The following is a 17,875-nucleotide window of genomic DNA, read 5'->3' as shown; positions in this document are numbered from 1 at the left end:
AGAAGCTTCTAAAGGCACGAGATCATTTTCTTGAATCTCCCAAGCTTTTTAAAGGCACAGTCAACTTAGTGTATGTAAACTTCTGACCCACTCTGACACAATTGTGATACAGTGCTTTAAGTGAAATAATCTGTCTGTAAACAATTGTTGGAAAAAAAACAATTGTTGGAGAAAACAACCAGGGTGTGGGAGTGTTTTCTGAAATTATAAAGACCTCTTCCAAAAACATTATCATGAATTTCCTCCCTCACGTTCCTCCCAAACTTAGTTTATGTCCGAACCCACAACAACAGACTCTGAAAACAGAGCTGGAACAGTCGGTTGACGTTGTTTGTGATCGTGTGGAGAGTGGTAAAGTCTTCTATGAGACGCTGGACAGCTCCACTCCATGGTGCCTGTCACATGGGAGAGGGAGATCTCTTCTGAAAGCAACCGTCTCCACCTCTCCTTCTCTTCCCCCAATGTCAGTCATGTAGCAGAAAGGGCAATTTAGAAAGAAAGAAATCATGAGAGAGAGAGAGCGAGAGAGAGAGAGAGAATAAAGATGTGCAAACAGAAAAAAGGGAAAATTAAATTAATAGAAAAGTTCTCTCACACCGGTATGGACCATTGATTTCCTATTCTCTTGGAAACATTTAATGAGCCTAAATAGGAGCCTCGTTTGACACAGAGAGAGAGACATTGAGGAGCCTCCCAATGAGAGGAAATCGCTCAGTGGCTGTGATGGCTAGGAGAGGGAGAGGAGAAGGAGGAGAAGGCAATGTATGAAGGTGTGTGTGAGACAACTAGGAGAGGGGAAAGAGGTGGTGGTAGAGGATGTGCTGTGGTTTCAGACGAGTGTGATGTGTGAGTTGAGACAGATGCTGGGGAAATGGTCCATGGTGAAACCATTATTAGACCTGCCTGTTGACAACCAGACATGGAGAAAAGAGGGGGGGTGATAGGCGGGAAAGAGGGTGTTCAGGTATTGTTAGCCGAGGAGCCATGCCTGCCTGCGCCCAATACTGATCGGTGTGTTTGTGTTTATGCATGTACAGTACATATACATGAGCGAGCAGGTACATTACTGTAATGCTTGTCTGTTTATCCTCTTCAACCCTATTCGGAAGTGACTAGAATTACTACGTTGGTTATGTAAATATTACACCAGCATGTGCGTTATTCCAGAGAACAATTCACACGGGAATAGTTTCCAAACTGCCCCGTAATTCAGTTGAATCTTATTACAGAAACCTGGAGTTTGTTAATCTATGCATGAATATATTCAACATCATGTCGAGACAATAATAAGCTACTCTGAAAACTCGTGCTAGGCTGTAAAGCTAGCTAGGCCTCCGGTACAAAGCAGGCAGGCGCGACACAGGTAGCTAGCTAGGCCTCCGGTACAAAGCAGGCGGGAGCGACACAGGTAGCTAGCTAGCTCTCTGGTACAAAGCAGGCGGGAGAGACACAGGTAGCTAGCTAGCCCTCCACTACAAAGCAGGAGGGAGCGACACAGGTAGCTAGCTAGCTAGGACACCAGCAGAAAGTGTCCTTAGCCCCTGAAAAACTCATACAATATTTGGATATCCCCTTTGACCCACATTTTAAATCGCAAAGACAATCAGTAGAAATCCAGAATATCAAAAGTGTCACACAAGCATGACGATGGCGTGCTCGATGGGGGGGCGTCTATGCAGGAACCAATGGGATGCTCGAGGGGGCGCATTCTAATCACACACTATTGCCCAATTCTGCTGATGTGAGCAGCTGAACAGCACACCCCACATCAACTTGAGATGCGTTATGGATGAGAAAGTGAAAAAGTTTAGCTCAGCGGGGAATCGGGGATGCCCTGCATTGTGATCTATTGCCTACATCTACAGCAAGTTTCATTAAAATAACCCTAGGCACGATACTTTTTTTATTGAACATTTAATTAAACTGACACATTTGGCAATTCAAGTTAAATTAATTGGCACAAAATGTAGCCTATAAACACAAGTATTCAAATCAAATCGTATTTGTCACATGCGTCAAATACAACAGACCTTAGTGAAATGCTGACTTACCAGCCCCTAACCAACAATGCAGTTTAAAAAATATATATGAGAATAAAAGTAAAAAGTAATTAAAGAGCAGCAGTAAAATAACAATAGCAAGACTGTGCACAGGGGGGTGCCGGTACAGAGCCAATGTGCCGGGGCACCGGTTAGTTGAGGTAATATGTACATGTAGGTAGAGTTATTAAAGGGACTATGCATAGATGACAACAGAGTGTAGCAGTGGTGTAAAAGGGGGGGGGGGGGGGGCAATGCAAATAGTCTGGGTAGGCATTTGATTAGATGTTCAGGAGTCTTATGGGTTGGGGATAGAAGCTGTTTAGAAGCCTCTTGGACCTAGACTTGGCGCTCCGGGTACAGCTTGCCGTGCGGTAGCAGAGAGAACAGTTTATGACTAGGGTGGCTGGAGTCTGACAATTTTTAGGGCCTTCCTCTGACACCGCCTGGTGTAGAGGTCCTGGATGGCAGGAAGCTTGGCCCCAGTGATGAACTGGGTCGTACGCACTGCCCTCTGTAGTGCCTTGCGGTCGGAGGCCATGCAGTTTCCATACAAGGCAGTGATGCAACCAGTTAGGATTCTCGATGATGCAGCTGTAGAACCTTTTGAGGATCTGAGGACCCATGCCAAATCATTTCAGTCTCCTGAGGGGGAAAAGGTTTTTTCATGCCCTCTTCATGACGGTCTTGGTGTGCTTGGACCATGTTAGTTTGTTGGACACCAAGGAACTTGAAGCTCTCAACCTGCTCCACTACAGCCTTGTCAATGAGAATGGGGGCATGCGCAGTCCTCTTTTTCATGTAGTCCACAATCATCTCCTTTGTCTTGATCATGTTGAGGGAGAAGTTCTTGTCCTGACACCACATGGCCAGGTCTCTGATCTCCTCCCTATAGGCAGTCTCGTCGTTGATCAGGCCTGTTGTGTCATCTGCAAACTTAATGATTGTGTTGGAGTCGTGCCTGCCCTTGCAGTCATGAGTGAACAGGGAGTACAGGAGGGTCCTGAGCACGCACCCCTGAGGGGCCCCTCTGTTGTGGATTAGCATTGCGGATGTGTTGTTACCTACCCTTACCACCTGCGGGCGGCCCATCAGGAAGTCCAGGACCAAGTCCAGGTCCCAGGGTCCTTAGCTTAGTGATGAGCTTTGAGGGCATTATGGCGGTTGAATACTGAGCTGTAGTCAATGAATAGCACTCTCACATAGGTGTTCCTTCTGTCCAGGTGTGAAAGGGTACTGTGGAGTGCAATAGAGATTGCACCATCTGTGGATCTGTTAGGGTGGTATTCAAATTGGAGTGGGTCTAGGGTTTCTGGGATAATGATGTTGATGTCATGACCAGCCTTTCAAAGCACTTCATGACTACAGGTGTAAGTGCTACGGGTCAGTAGTCATTTAGGCAGGTTGCCTTGGTGTTCTTGGGCACAGGGACTATGGTGATCTGCTTAAAACATGTTGGTATTACAGACTCTGACAGGAACAGATTGAAAAATCTCAGTGAAGACACCAGTTGGTCAGCGCATACGTCCTGGTAATCCGTCTGGCCCAGCGGCCTTGTGAATGTTGACCTGTTTAAAGGTCTTACTCACATCGGCTGCAGGGTGCGTGATCACACAGTCTTCCGGAACAGCTGGTGCTCTCATGCATGTTTCAGTGTTATTTGCCTCGAAGCGAGCATAGAAGTAGTTTAACTCGTCTGTTAGGCTCGTGTCACTGGACAGCTCTCGGCTGTGCTTCCCTTTGTAGTCTAATGGTTTGCAAGCCCTGTCACAACTGACGAGCATCAGAGCTGGTGTAGTATGATTAAATCTTAGTCATGTATTGATGCTTTGCCTGTTTGATGGTTCGTCGCAGGGGCATAGAGGGATTTCTTATAAGCTTCTGGGTTAGAGTCCGGCCCCTTGAAAGCGGAAGCTCTAGCCTTTAACTCAGTGCAGATGTTGCCTGTAATCCATGGTTTCTGGTTGGGGTATGTACGTACGGTCACTGTGGGGACAATGTCATCGATGCACTTATTGATGAAGCCAATGACTGATGTAGTGTACTCCTCATAATCCAGTCTGTGCTAGAAAAACAGTCCTGTAGCTTAGCATCTGCTTCATCTTAACACTTTTTGATTGATTGAGTCACTGGTGTTTCCTGCTTTAATTTTTGTTTGTAAGCAGGAATCAGGAGGATAGAATTATGATCAGATTTGCCAAATGGAGGGCGAGGGAAAACTTGGTATGCGTCTCTGTGTGTGAAGTAAAGGTGGTCCAGTTTATTTCATCTGGTTGCACATTTAACATGCTGATAGAAATTTGGTACGACGAATTTAAGTATCCCCGAATTAGTCCACGGCTACTAGGAGTGCCGACTCTGGGTGAGCGTTTTCCTATTTGCTTATGCCGAATTCAGGTCATTCAGTGCGGTCTCAGTGCCAGCATCAGTCTGTGGTGGTATGTAGACAGCTATGAAAAATGCAGATGAAAACTCTCAGGAGATAGTGTGGTCTACAGCTTAACATGAGATACTCTACCTCAGGCGAGCAAAACCTTTGAGACTTCCTTAAATTTCGTGCAGCAGCTGTTATTTACAAAAATACATAGTCTGCCACCCCTTGTCGTACCAGACGCAACTGTTCTGTCCTGCCGATACAGTGTATAACCAGACAGCTGCATGTTGATAATGTTGTCGTTCAGCCACGACTCCGTGAAGCATAAGATATTACACTTTTGAATGTCCTGTTGGTAGTTTAATCTTCTGCGTAGGTCATCAAATTTATTTTCCTAAGGTTGCACGTTTGCTAGCAGAATGGATGCAAGTGGGGGTTTATTTTATCGCCTACGAATTCTCAGAAGGCTTATGCCAGTCCGTGGTGAATAATCGTAGTTCTGATGTCCATTAGTTAATTTTGGTCATAAGAGATGGTAGCAGCAACATTATGTACAAAATAAGTTAAATAAGTTGTAAAGAAATAAAAATAAAAAAATCACAATTGGTTAGGAAAACCTAAAACGTCAGCCTTGTCCTCCGGCACCATCTTGTCCTCCGGTACCATCTTGTGAAAGTTGATAAAACTAGGCCATTCATATTCAATATGAGCATAGAGTTTGCACAAAAACAGTAGGTTATTTCTGGCTAGAATTGTTCCACTCCTGCCATGAAAAAAATTACCAACATGGCAGATTTGACCAGGACTAAAACTACGGATGTATTTTTTTGCTCATCCACATACATTACATTACCTGACCTCCCCCAGTAAAACCAATCCTGTCTGAATAGCACTTTAGTTACATGTTTTTTTCAGTCCAACCCCGGATTTTCCAGACATGGCCTGCTGTTGTCTCATCTCATCTCTTAGCAGAGACGGCTTTAGGATGGACAAGTGCAGCAGTGTGGATGGGTGTTTTGCAGTGCCTGTGTACGTTTGGCTGGGCAGTCGTGTGTGACTAGCTGAAAGTTCTCTCCTAGTGGAGCTGAGAGGAGGGGAGAGCTGGCGGAGGCTGGACTCTAATCCTCTGGTGATTAATTATAGCGGGTTAGGATGCCAGCTACACAACCAGTCCAAACAGGAATGCCCCTTCTATACCTACACACAAACAAACTTAGACATAAATGTGAGCACACATACAGTTGAAGTCAGAAGTTTACATAGACTTACAGTGGGGAAAACAAGTATTTGATACACTGCCGATTTTGCAGGTTTTCCTACTTACAAAGCATGTAGAGGTCTGTAATGTTTTATCATAGGTACAATTCAACTGTACAATAGTACGCAAACAATAGTACGCAATAATAAACACCACGGGACAACACAGACGTCATACCACTCAGGAAGGAGACGCGTTCTGTCACCTAGAAATGAACGTACTTAGGTATGAAAAGTGTGAATCAGTCCCAAGACAACAGGCTTGTTGGACCTTGTGAAGATGCTGGAGGCAACAGGCACAAAAATATCTATATCCACAGTAAAAACGGGTCCTATATCGGCATAACTTGAAAGGCCGCTCAGCAAGGAAGAAGCCACTGCTCCAATACCGACACAAAAAAGCCAGACTATGGTTTGCAACCGCACATGGGAACAAAGATCGTACTTTTTGGACAAATGTCCTCTTGTCTGATGAAACAAAAAATAGAACTGTTTGGCCATAATGACCATCGTTATGTTTGGAGGAAAAAGGGGGAGGCTTGCAAGCCAAAGAACCACATCCCAACCGTGAAGCGCGGGGAAGGCAGCATCATGTTCTGGGGGTGATTTGCTGCAGGAGGGACTGGTGCACTATACAAAATAGATGGCTTCATGAGGCAGGAAAATGTTGTGGATATATTGAAGAAACATCTCAAGACATCAGTCAGGTAGTTAAAGCTTGGTAGAAATGGATCTTCCAAATGGACAATGACCCGAAGCATACTTCCAAAGTTGTGGCAAAATGGCTTAAGGACAACAAAGTCAAGTTATTAGAGTGGCCATCACAAAGCCCTGACCTCAATCCTATAGAAAATGTGTGGGCAGAACTGAAAAAGTGTGTGCGAGCAAGGATGCCTACAAACCTGACTCAGTTACACCAGCTCTGTCAGGAGGAATGGGCTACACGAAACATTTGACCCAAGTTAAACAATTTAAAAGGTAATGCTACCAAATCCTAATTGAGTGTATGTAAACTTCTGACCCACTGGGAATGTGATGAAAGAAATAAAAGCTAAAATAATTCATTCTCTCTACTATTATTCTGACATTTCACATTCGTAAAATGAAGTGGTGATCCTAACTGATCTAAGACTGGGAATTTTTACGAAGATTAAATGTCAGGAATTGTGAAAAACTGAGTTTAAATGTATTTAAACTTCCAACTTCAACTGTAGCTACGTGCACACACGCACTTGCATCCAAACACACACACACAAACTGAGAGTGACAGACACTTATGTGAGAATGCTATTCATTGACTACAGCTCAGCGTTCAACACCATAGTACCCCCAAAGCTCACTAAGCCAAGGATCCTGGGACTAAACCCCTCCCTCTCTAACTGGATCCTGGACTTCCTTACGGTTCACCCCCAGGTGGTGCGGGTAGGTAGCAACACATCTGCCACGCTGGAGTCCCCCAGGGGTGAATGCTCAGTCCCCTCCTGTACTCCCTGTTCACCCATGACTGCATGGCCAGGCATGACTCCAACACCATCATTAAGTTTGCAGATCATACAACAGTGGTAGGCCTGATCACCGACAATGACGAGACAGCCTATAGGGAGGAGGTCAGAGACCTGGCTGGGTGGTGCCAGAATAACAACCTATCCCTCAATGTAACCAAGACAAAGGAGATGATTGTGGACTACAGCCTATTCCCCATCAGGAAACGAAAAAGATTTGGCATGGGTCCTGAGATCCTCAAAAGGTTCTTCAGCCGCAACATTGAGAGCATCACTGCCAGGTACGGAAATTGCTCGACCTCCGACCGTACAGCTCAGTATATCACTTGGGCTAAGCTTCCTGCCATCCAGGACCTCTACACCATGCGGTGTCAGAGGAAGGCCCTAAAAATTGTCAAAGATCCCAGCCACCCCAGTCATAGACTGTTCTCTCTACTACCACATGACAAGCGCTACCGGAGTGCCAAGTCTAGGACAAAAAGGGTTCTGAACAGTTTTTATCCCCAAGCCATAAGACTCCATATGGTAATAAAATGGCTACATGGACTATTTGCATTGTGTGCCTCCCCCAACCCCTCTTTTACGCTGCTGCTACTCTGTTTATCATATATGCACAGCCACATTAGCTATACATATGTACATACTACCTCAATTGGCCCGACCAACCAGTGCTCCTTGGATAACCGGGCTAACTGCATTGTGTCCCGCCACCCCCTCTTTATGCTACTGCTACGCTGTTCATCATATATGCATAGTCACTTTAACCATATCTACATACTACCTTAATCAGCCTAAGTAAGCCTGAGTGTCTGTATGTAGCCTCGCTACTGTATATAGCCTTGTTACTGTTTTTCACTGTCTTTTTACTGTTGTTTTTATTTCTTTACTTACCTGTTGTTCACCTAATACCTTTTTTGCACTATTGGTTAGATCCTGTAAGTAAGCGTTTCACTGTAAGGTCTTCACCTATTGTATTCGGCGCACGTGACAAATAAACTTTGATTTGATGGCCCGTGTAGTCTGAAACTACTTCGAAAAACATAACAAATGGGCCTCGTCTTTTAAAACTGTTACTGCAACCACTTAATGTAGTATGTTTTATGGTCCTTTCCATGTAAAAGGACCCATGAGCACCAGCATGTGAAGTTCATAGGAGCATGTCAAAAACGTGTGTCAAATGAAAGCCAAGAGTTTGAGAAATTAAGGCATATTTACATTTTTCAGCCATTTTCCATCCAACAAAATGTTGAATAAGCAAAGGCTTTGATTTCTTGTCAAACAGGTGAAAAAATGGTCTTAGAAAACATCTACCAGAAAAGTTAAGGTATTAGAAATACATTAAAACAGTGATGTTGAAGTAAAGACACCTGCCAACTAATATCAACACGTTCTGCCTTCTGGAAGTTAAAAAAACATTTCCTTGTGCCTTGAAATTCCGTTACCAAAAAAGCACATGTTTAAGATATTTTCATTTCTCTCCCTCATGAGGATGGAGGATAATTTAAGTTCACAGAAGTAAGACCTGTCAATTAGTTATTGATATCAATTTTGTTTATGAATTAAAGGAAAAATACACCCAAAATTACTAATTCCTATAATTTAGTGTTTTGTGAACAAATGTTTCATTTTGTCGTTATAATAAGATTGATAGCAATGTGGAAATTGTTGTGGAAATCTGTTGCAGCTCAAGTCAACTACAAAACCAACAATGCAATGCTCTCTTTATGGGCTGTCTAGCAAGCTAGCTAGCACAATAATACCAAAGTCAATATCAGCATGTGAAGTAGCTTGTCAATTTAAGAGTCTGACATTCACAACGGCACCATGCAATGCGCTGTGGACTGAAGATGCAGACGAAGAGGCAGACACATAGGATAAATGTGGTGAATCCTCTGGAATACATGATCAATGGCTCATTCGAGAGGAGACAACCTCCTGTGTTATGACATCGGTCAGAATTGAAATCTGACATATATGATAGACGTTTTTGCGATATAAAAGTCATATTCTTATTAACTTCCAGTGTAGATAGAGTGGCTTTATCGTACTGCTACGTCATACCAGCCAAATTTCTGCCTGCTTGAACGGCTGAGATTCACATGAAAACATTAAATGACCCCGGGAATCGATAGAACATCAGAGACATTTAGTAGACGCTCTCATCCAGAGCGACTTACATACCGTCTCGGTCTCGGTACGTCTTCTGCAGACATCGTTGAATCTTCATTTGGAGCAGAAATTGAACCAAGTTTTGAAAACGTGGACACAAAAAAACAGAGATTTTACAGAAATTCTGTTACCAAACATTGCATCTGCACAGTTCTTCCAGTAAATGTGTTTTTTTGTAAAATGTTCCAAATTCTAAAATTCTAAATTGTTCAAAGTAGTCCATGTGCATAGAGTTGTATGGTTTGTTAACTTTGAATCAATGTTTTTTGTTTGACATACATTTTAAGGTCTATCAAACAATTAAAATAATAAATTGCGATTAATCACATTAAATTCTGTAGTTAATCACAATTAATCGCAAACATTTTTATTTGCTCAAATTTGGTGACAAAGATTTTTCCATTTGAAAAAAATGTGTATTGAGTTTTGGCATGTAGGGCCTGAAACAAAAATATATATATTCTGTATCATAATCTTTTTAATGGCATATTCACCATAAACAACTTAAGCAATACAAAAGTCCTGTAACTTACTAATACTCCCTCATAAATGTTCTTGAAGTACACACACACCCACACTTAAAGCTTCAGCCACTCCAAATTATTGTTCTCCCAATTACTGCCTGAAGGGTTGGCTATAAGAAAAAAGAACTGGCTCTATGGATACAAAGAGCATAAACCTGTCCAACAATGTCATAAATTCCACAGAACATAAACCATACACTTCAGTCGTCCTCCTATTTCTTTTCACTGAGCCAGTTGCTAAGACAAACAAGCCTGTAAACATTTTCAGATGATAAAGCTGCTCTCTTCTTCTGTACGATATGCCCAGAGAGTGAAAACAACCTCTCACAAGGTACTATTGTGGCAGGTGTTGACAGGTACCTTTGTGCAATGCAGGCCAGGCTGATGTGTGCCCCTGCATGCTGTGAGCACCACCGTAGTGGACAGTCCTCCATGTTGATGCTGGGCTCTGCTTTGTAATGCTCCACATAAGTTTGACTCAGGAAGAGTTCAACAAGAGGGCAGCTTTCTTCTTTGGTGGCTCTGACTCTGTTGCTTTATCAGGTTGATGTGCAGGCCTCTCTTCCTTCAGCAAGTTGCTGACCAAAGCTCACCTGTCTCAGGTCTGGGAAGGCACTTCGGGTCCTTAAACGATGGGTTGAGTACTGTGGCGATATCTTCAGCCATGTGAGGGTTTTCTTTGCGTTTCTTCAGGACTGTTGTGAATGTCAGCTTGAATCTTACCACGTAGACAGTGTCATCATCGGCACTTTCCATCACCTGAGCAGGAAATGTACTCCTCTCCTCCCAGAAGTTCAGTCAAGTACCTGCAGTGGAAGATAATTCAAAATCACTTCAGTCAATTATGAGAGCTCACTCACTCACTCTCACTTGCATTATAACACTAATAGTGTGATAAAGAAGATTACCTGCAGGGCTCCAGTAGTGCCTCCAGTTCATCTGTGGTTGGCATGGTGATGTTCATTTTCTGTTGGGCCGGAGCATCTCTAAGTGGTTGTTGGTTTCTGTGGACACGCTTTACCATTTCCAGAGTGGAATTCCATCTTGTTGTGACATCTTGAGCGAGTGACTCCATCTTTAGCCCATTTGCAACTTCCTGTTGTCCAAGCTCTGCAGCATTTGGTGAGCTGTGTTTGAAATGCCCAACAATTGGGATTTGGCTAGGGCATTGTCGAACCCGCTGTTCTGTAGGAACACTGTGATGGACCTTTGGAGACTGTGCGCGGTGCAGGGCAGGTGTTCAAAAGGCAGATGTCTCGCAGCTGCAATCATGTTCCGTGCAATGTCTCTGTAAAGTGTGGTAACTTTGTTTTCAATGTTCCACTGATTTGCTACATCTACGAAATGCTCGGCAAACGTGTCAGCATAGTGCATCTCTTCTGTCTTTATTACGGCCAGAGCGTGTGAATGCAGGTTTTTCCAGTTTTCATTGATATGATGCGTAACCAAGTAACCAAGGTAGTTGTGGTAACTCACCGAAGTCCAGTCGTCTCCCGTGCATGTTTCAACTCCTCCGCTTTCGTAGCCCTCTCGTTTTCATACAGCTTGTGTGTTTTTGTAACGACGGTGGCTCGAGGGTAACTCATACGTTGAGTCATTCGATGCAAGCCGAATGATATCCCTCAAGCCTTCGTCCTCCACATTGTGGACTGTCCTGCAAGTTGAAGCTATCCACTTGGCTAATGCCTGTGTTAGCTTGCTGCTCGTCCACTTGCCGAAGATGTCCAACATCGCTACTAGTAACGTTACTTGTATTTCCGGCGTCAACGGTGTGTTTTGCTTGTAAATGATAACGAAGATTTGGTGATATGCAAATTACTTTGGTTTTATCCAGAGACCCATCTGGGAGGGACTTGAAATTGAATATCCCATTTAAAAGCCCCTTGTATTCTCCATCATTCAGTCATACAAGTAGGTAGCTAGTGAAGTGGTTGTCAAACTAGGGCGTCAGCTGCAGGAGCTTGAATTTGAACTATGGATGGTTCAGGGGGTCAAACTAAGAAAATGCTTTAATGGCATCAACAACAAAAAAAGCATTAAAAAAAATGTACGGCCGATGTTAACTTTCACAACCCTAATTTTAAGTAAAGAATCTGAGTCTCAGCGCAATTCTATTACTGTGGAATTGCCCCTATACTTGTCTACAAGGCTAGAATAGGAGAGATCATTCCAACCATCCTCTCTATGTTCAACCAGTAGGGAGAGGATTTATATAGGATCTAATCTGATATAATTGGCCCAACACCATGCTACGCTCTTGTTACTGAATTGGCTCTCCAGAATGTGCTCTGTGTGTGTGTGTGTGTGTGTGTGTATATACAGTGCCTTGCGAAAGTATTCGGCCCCCTTAAACTTTGCGACCTTTTGCCACATTTCAGGCTTCAAACATAAAGATATAAAACTGTATTTTTTTGTGAAGAATCAACAACAAGTGGGACACAATCATGAAGTGGAACGACATTTATTGGATATTTCAAACTTTTTTAACAAATCAAAAACTGAAAAATTGGGCGTGCAAAATTATTCAGCCCCCTTAAGTTAATACTTTGTAGCGCCACCTTTTGCTGCGATTACAGCTGTAAGTCGCTTGGGGTATGTCTCTATCAGTTTTGCACATCGAGAGACTGACATTTTTCCCATTCCTCCTTGCAAAACAGTTCGAGCTCAGTGAGGTTGGATGGAGAGCATTTGTGAACAGCAGTTTTCAGTTCTTTCCACAGATTCTCGATTGGATTCAGGTCTGGACTTTGACTTGGCCATTCTAACACCTGGATATGTTTATTTTTGAACCATTCCATTGTAGATTTTGCTTTATGTTTTGGATCATTGTCTTGTTGGAAGACAAATCTCCGTCCCAGTCTCAGGTCTTTTGCAGACTCCATCAGGTTTTCTTCCAGAATGGTCCTGTATTTGGCTCCATCCATCTTCCCATCAATTTTAACCATCTTCCCTGTCCCTGCTGAAGAAAAGCAGGCCCAAACCATGATGCTGCCACCACCATGTTTGACAGTGGGGATGGTGTGTTCAGCTGTGTTGCTTTTACGCCAAACATAACGTTTTGCATTGTTGCCAAAAAGTTCAATTTTGGTTTCATCTGACCAGAGCACCTTCTTCCACATGTTTGGTGTGTCTCCCAGGTGGCTTGTGGCAAACTTTAAACAACACTTTTTATGGATATCTTTAAGAAATGGCTTTCTTCTTGCCACTCTTCCATAAAGGCCAGATTTGTGCAATATACGACTGATTGTTGTCCTATGGACAGAGTCTCCCACCTCAGCTGTAGATCTCTGCAGTTCATCCAGAGTGATCATGGGCCTCTTGGCTGCATCTCTGATCAGTCTTCTCCTTGTATGAGCTGAAAGTTTAGAGGGACGGCCAGGTCTTGGTAGATTTGCAGTGGTCTGATACTCCTTCCATTTCAATATTATCGCTTGCACAGTGCTCCTTGGGATGTTTAAAGCTTGGGAAATCTTTTTGTATCCAAATCCGGCTTTAAACTTCTTCACAACAGTATCTCGGACCTGCCTGGTGTGTTCCTTGTTCTTCATGATGCTCTCTGCGCTTTTAACGGACCTCTGAGACTATCACAGTGCAGGTGCATTTATACAGAGACTTGATTACACACAGGTGGATTGTATTTATCATCATTAGTCATTTAGGTCAACATTGGATCATTCAGAGATCCTCACTGAACTTCTGGAGAGAGTTTGCTGCACTGAAAGTAAAGGGGCTGAATAATTTTGCACGCCCAATTTTTCAGTTTTTGATTTGTTAAAAAAGTTTGAAATATCCAATAAATGTCGTTCCACTTCATGATTGTGTCCCACTTGTTGTTGATTCTTCACAAAAAAATACAGTTTTATATCTTTATGTTTGAAGCCTGAAATGTGGAAAAAGGTCGCAAAGTTCAAGGGGGCCGAATACTTTCGCAAGGCACTGTATATGTATATGTTTGTGTGGGTGTCTACCGTCTGTCTGTCTATTGAAGAGGGTGTGTATTTAAGTGTGTACGAGTGTGCGTGCACGTGTGTACTGTCTGTCTGAGGGTTTGTGATTGTGTGTGTGTGTGTGTGTTTGCGTGTGTGTTTGCATGTGTGGGTGTCTACTGTCTGTGTTTGTCTATTGGAGAGGGTGTGTATTTAAGTGTGTACGAGCGTGCGTGCACGTGTGTACTGTCTGTCTGTCTAAGGGTTTGTGATTGTGTGTGTTTGCGTGCGTGCATGTGTACGTGCGTGTTTCTACCGTCTGTCTACTGTAAAGAGTTGTTATAACTCAACAACAAAAAAAAGTTATTTGAGAGCCTAGCCTAGCCTACCTTGCACGGGTACGGATAGCTGGGTACATTACCCAGACAGGATAATCAGCCATACAGGAAGCGGTTAATGTGGCTGAACCCAGAGACTGACGGCTTTTACCACTCGTCTCCTACAGTAAAAGGCTAACAGCCCCCATTAGGACACAATTAGCCCAGTCCTCACTGAGGAACAATGTAACATCCTCAGACAGAGTCCATCAGACATCATCAGCCAAAGCCATCAGCCAAGCACAGAACAAAAGAGATGCTTTAACAAGGCCCACTGTGTGTTAGTACCCCATTGTCTAGGTTCAATAATATAATACTGTACCACTAAAAGGCCTGCAGAGAGAGGAGAGAAAAAGGTACCTAATTATCCTAATGGTATTCATTTAAAAACATATGGAGGGAACATTCACTGACGTACCATGGTGTCTGTTTTCAGCACCAACACAACTTCCCTGGAGGATGGAGGAGAGAGGAACGTAGAAAAGGGACAACAGAACAATGCTGCTAGTCCCTGTGGTCATTTACGATGTGCTGGCAGAGGGAGAGCCAGATAAGAGTTTGGATCGGTGGCGGCTAACACCGTGTGATTACCTCGCGCTCTGGAATTGACTGTCCATCAATCCCAGCCAAAGGACAAACCAGGCAACTCGATTGGAGCGCAAGACAAGATTTTGTGATCCAATGACCTCGAAAAGAATGTGGCAGTGCTGAGTGCTTACACGCTCACACAGAGAGTACATACACAGATGTGTGCAGAGACACACAAATGCCCACACATTCACAACTGTTCATACACCCACACAACGTGTGTCAGTTACATGCATAAAAGACACTCACACACAATCACATTCCGGAAGTGCCCCAATCCCAATCTGTCCCTCGCCTTGTGTTCTGGCCCTGAAAACAAGTCCATACTCCTGAGAGCCAAGGGAAAGAGAGAGGGCGAGATGGAAACGAGGGGAAAGAGAGCGTCAGGAAGTGGATTCTTTATGCTGAGCGCCATCTGGAAGTTGCAAGGTAGATAAACAATGACAGGAGCTGTATCCCATCTCCTCTCCAAAACCAGTCCCCCCACACACACACACGGCCGCCATCGCTGGGTGCTCTCGCTCGCCACGTCAAGGATTCATGCTTATCAATCACCGTCCAGATACCAACTGGAAAGGCAGAGCAAACAAAGAGACGGGGAAAAAAACAAGAGGAATTTCAGGCAACAATGAGAACACAAATAGGATATTGGCAGAGAGCTATTATTTCAGCAGCCATGTATTTAATCTGGTCAAGCCTCCCCAAATCTCTGCAATCTCCTCCACTGAGTGGAGAGAGGGAGCCAATCCCCCAAAATACGAACTTGTTATGGAATTAGATGAGGGATATGGACAGTTAGCATTGTGCTAAGCATGCTGAGCGCAGTCTGCTGCAGTACTGGATAGGGAATCTGGTTAACAAACACAAACCACCTAAGCATTCCTTTAGCTTGCACAATGAGGCTATGCTTACTATAGGTTTACATGCTTTTAAGCCCCTACACACAAAGGGCAACAGCTGGAGCAAAGATTCCCCTTAGAGAATACGGTCTGTGGCGTGGGCTAGGGGTTGGGGTGGGCTAGGGGTTGGGGTGGGCTGGGCTGTGGTGAGACTGTCACAGGAGCCATGCCATGGGGGGAGTATGGACAGATAGAGGGGGGGGGGGTGGACAGGTGGACAGGGTGTTGCTGAGACGTTGACAGGGCCCCTCAGGCAGCAATAATAATCCTGAATCCTGTTCAGTTCAGCTCAGCTCAGCCTCTCTCTCCAGACTCAGCCACATGGCAGCCGGCGTCTTCTGCTCCGATGGCCCAGATGCAGGGATGGGGGAGTCAGGTGGTCTGGGCAGGAAGGGGGAGGTTGACAAATGAGCCTCGTCAGGTAACAGCCACAGACCTATAGGGATGGAGGGATAGAGAGAAGGAGGAGGGGGGAGAGGGTGTCTGTCGGCTCATATCGGATCATCAGCAGAAATCTGTGGGCCGATTATAAACCCGTCTTGTCAGGGGAGACCGTGAAGCCTCCCTCGGTAGGTCTGTTACTGATTGGCCTCCCTGGGTAGGGCTGTTACTGATTCTGATTGGCCTCCCTCGGTAGGGCTGTTACTGATTCTGATTGGCCTCCCTCGGTAGGGCTGTTACTGATTCTGATTGGCCTCCCTCGGTAGGGCTGTTACTGATTCTGATTGGCCTCCCTCGGTAGGGCTGTTACTGATTCTGATTGAGAAGACAACCGAGGAGAAGAGTCAGTGAAAACTCTCCCTGAGAAGGTTTTCACTGAGATTGATCTGATGAAACAGAACAGGGACGACATCCAGGAAAGAAAACCCTGTATGTATTCCAAATAGCACTCTATTCCCTACATGGTGTACTAATTTTGACCGTTAAAAATAGTGCACTACGTGTAGTTTAGGGTGCCATTTAGGACACACTCCTTGTCTGTGCTCAGAGAATGTGGGAATTTGGGTTGGGTGCATCACATATGACGAGAAAGAAGAGGAGAAAAGGAGAGAGTATGGCAAGGCTGAGAGAAGAAGCCATAATCTGAGTGGATTCCTGTTTGAGCACACCTCAGTGTGGAAGAGTTTGTCTGGCCCATGTTTGGAAACAAGAGGTTCAGTCTGCACTCTTAAAAAAAAAGGTGCTATCTAAAATGGTTCTTCAGCTGTCCCATAGGAGAACCCTTTGAAGAACTATTTTGGGTTCCATGTAGAACCCTTTCCACTGACGGTTCTACCTGGAACCCATTTTTCTAAGAGTGCATAATGGTGTTAGGGCGTTTGGTTAAACAAGTGTCCTCTCCTCTGCTGCATTTACAGGTGGATGAATGCCTGTTGTCTGGCTGTTATTATTAAACACCAGAGATTTCACAGCAGTCCCTACGCCAGTCAAAACTAATTAAAGAACCAAACAACGGCAGATGTGTCTGGGCAGCGCAATGCACTACACGCACACACACAGTCACACTGGCCGGCGTTACCTCATGCAAACACACACTGGCCGGCGTTACCTCATGCAAACACACACACACAGTCACACAGTCACACTGGCCGGCGTTACCTCATGCAAACACACACACACCGGCCGCTAACTATGTCCTGGCCCAACTAGCTCAGGTAAAAACAAAACAGTCTCTTGGCATCAACTCGCTCTTGGCACATTTTTGTTCAAATCCTTCGCCAGAGGAAGTGAACAGTCCTTCCCCTGTTGTCTCGTTATCCTTGCACTAGGCAACATTTTGCAGAGCAGCTTCTTTTTTTATTCACTACCTTTTGAGAGCAGGTGATGATGATGACGGTTACCGCTAACAGCAACCAATTAATCATTCATGGCAGACCGGTTCATCCTTTTGTTCTTTCGCTTCACTGAAATTGTATGAGAGACTGTAGCTGTACAATCTCTTCCTCCTCCTCACTCATTTCTCCACTCACCATGAACAATTAGAGGGAACTGTTCGTTTTTTATCCACAATTCCATTTCCAACCTATGAGCAGCAAACGTTCAGCAACTGATGGTGTGAAGTATAGCCTAATCTATAAACTCTGGTAACTAGAGATGAGATTGGATAGTGGTAATATGGTGGGGCCTGAGGCTCATTCACACTTGTTTTTATCTTCATTTAGCTGTACACACACACACACACACACACACACACACACACACACACACACACACACACAC

This window comes from Oncorhynchus clarkii, chromosome 4, assembly GCF_045791955.1.
Source record: "Oncorhynchus clarkii lewisi isolate Uvic-CL-2024 chromosome 4, UVic_Ocla_1.0, whole genome shotgun sequence".
NCBI lineage: Eukaryota > Metazoa > Chordata > Actinopteri > Salmoniformes > Salmonidae > Oncorhynchus > Oncorhynchus clarkii.
This window is presented reverse-complemented; position numbering follows the sequence as displayed.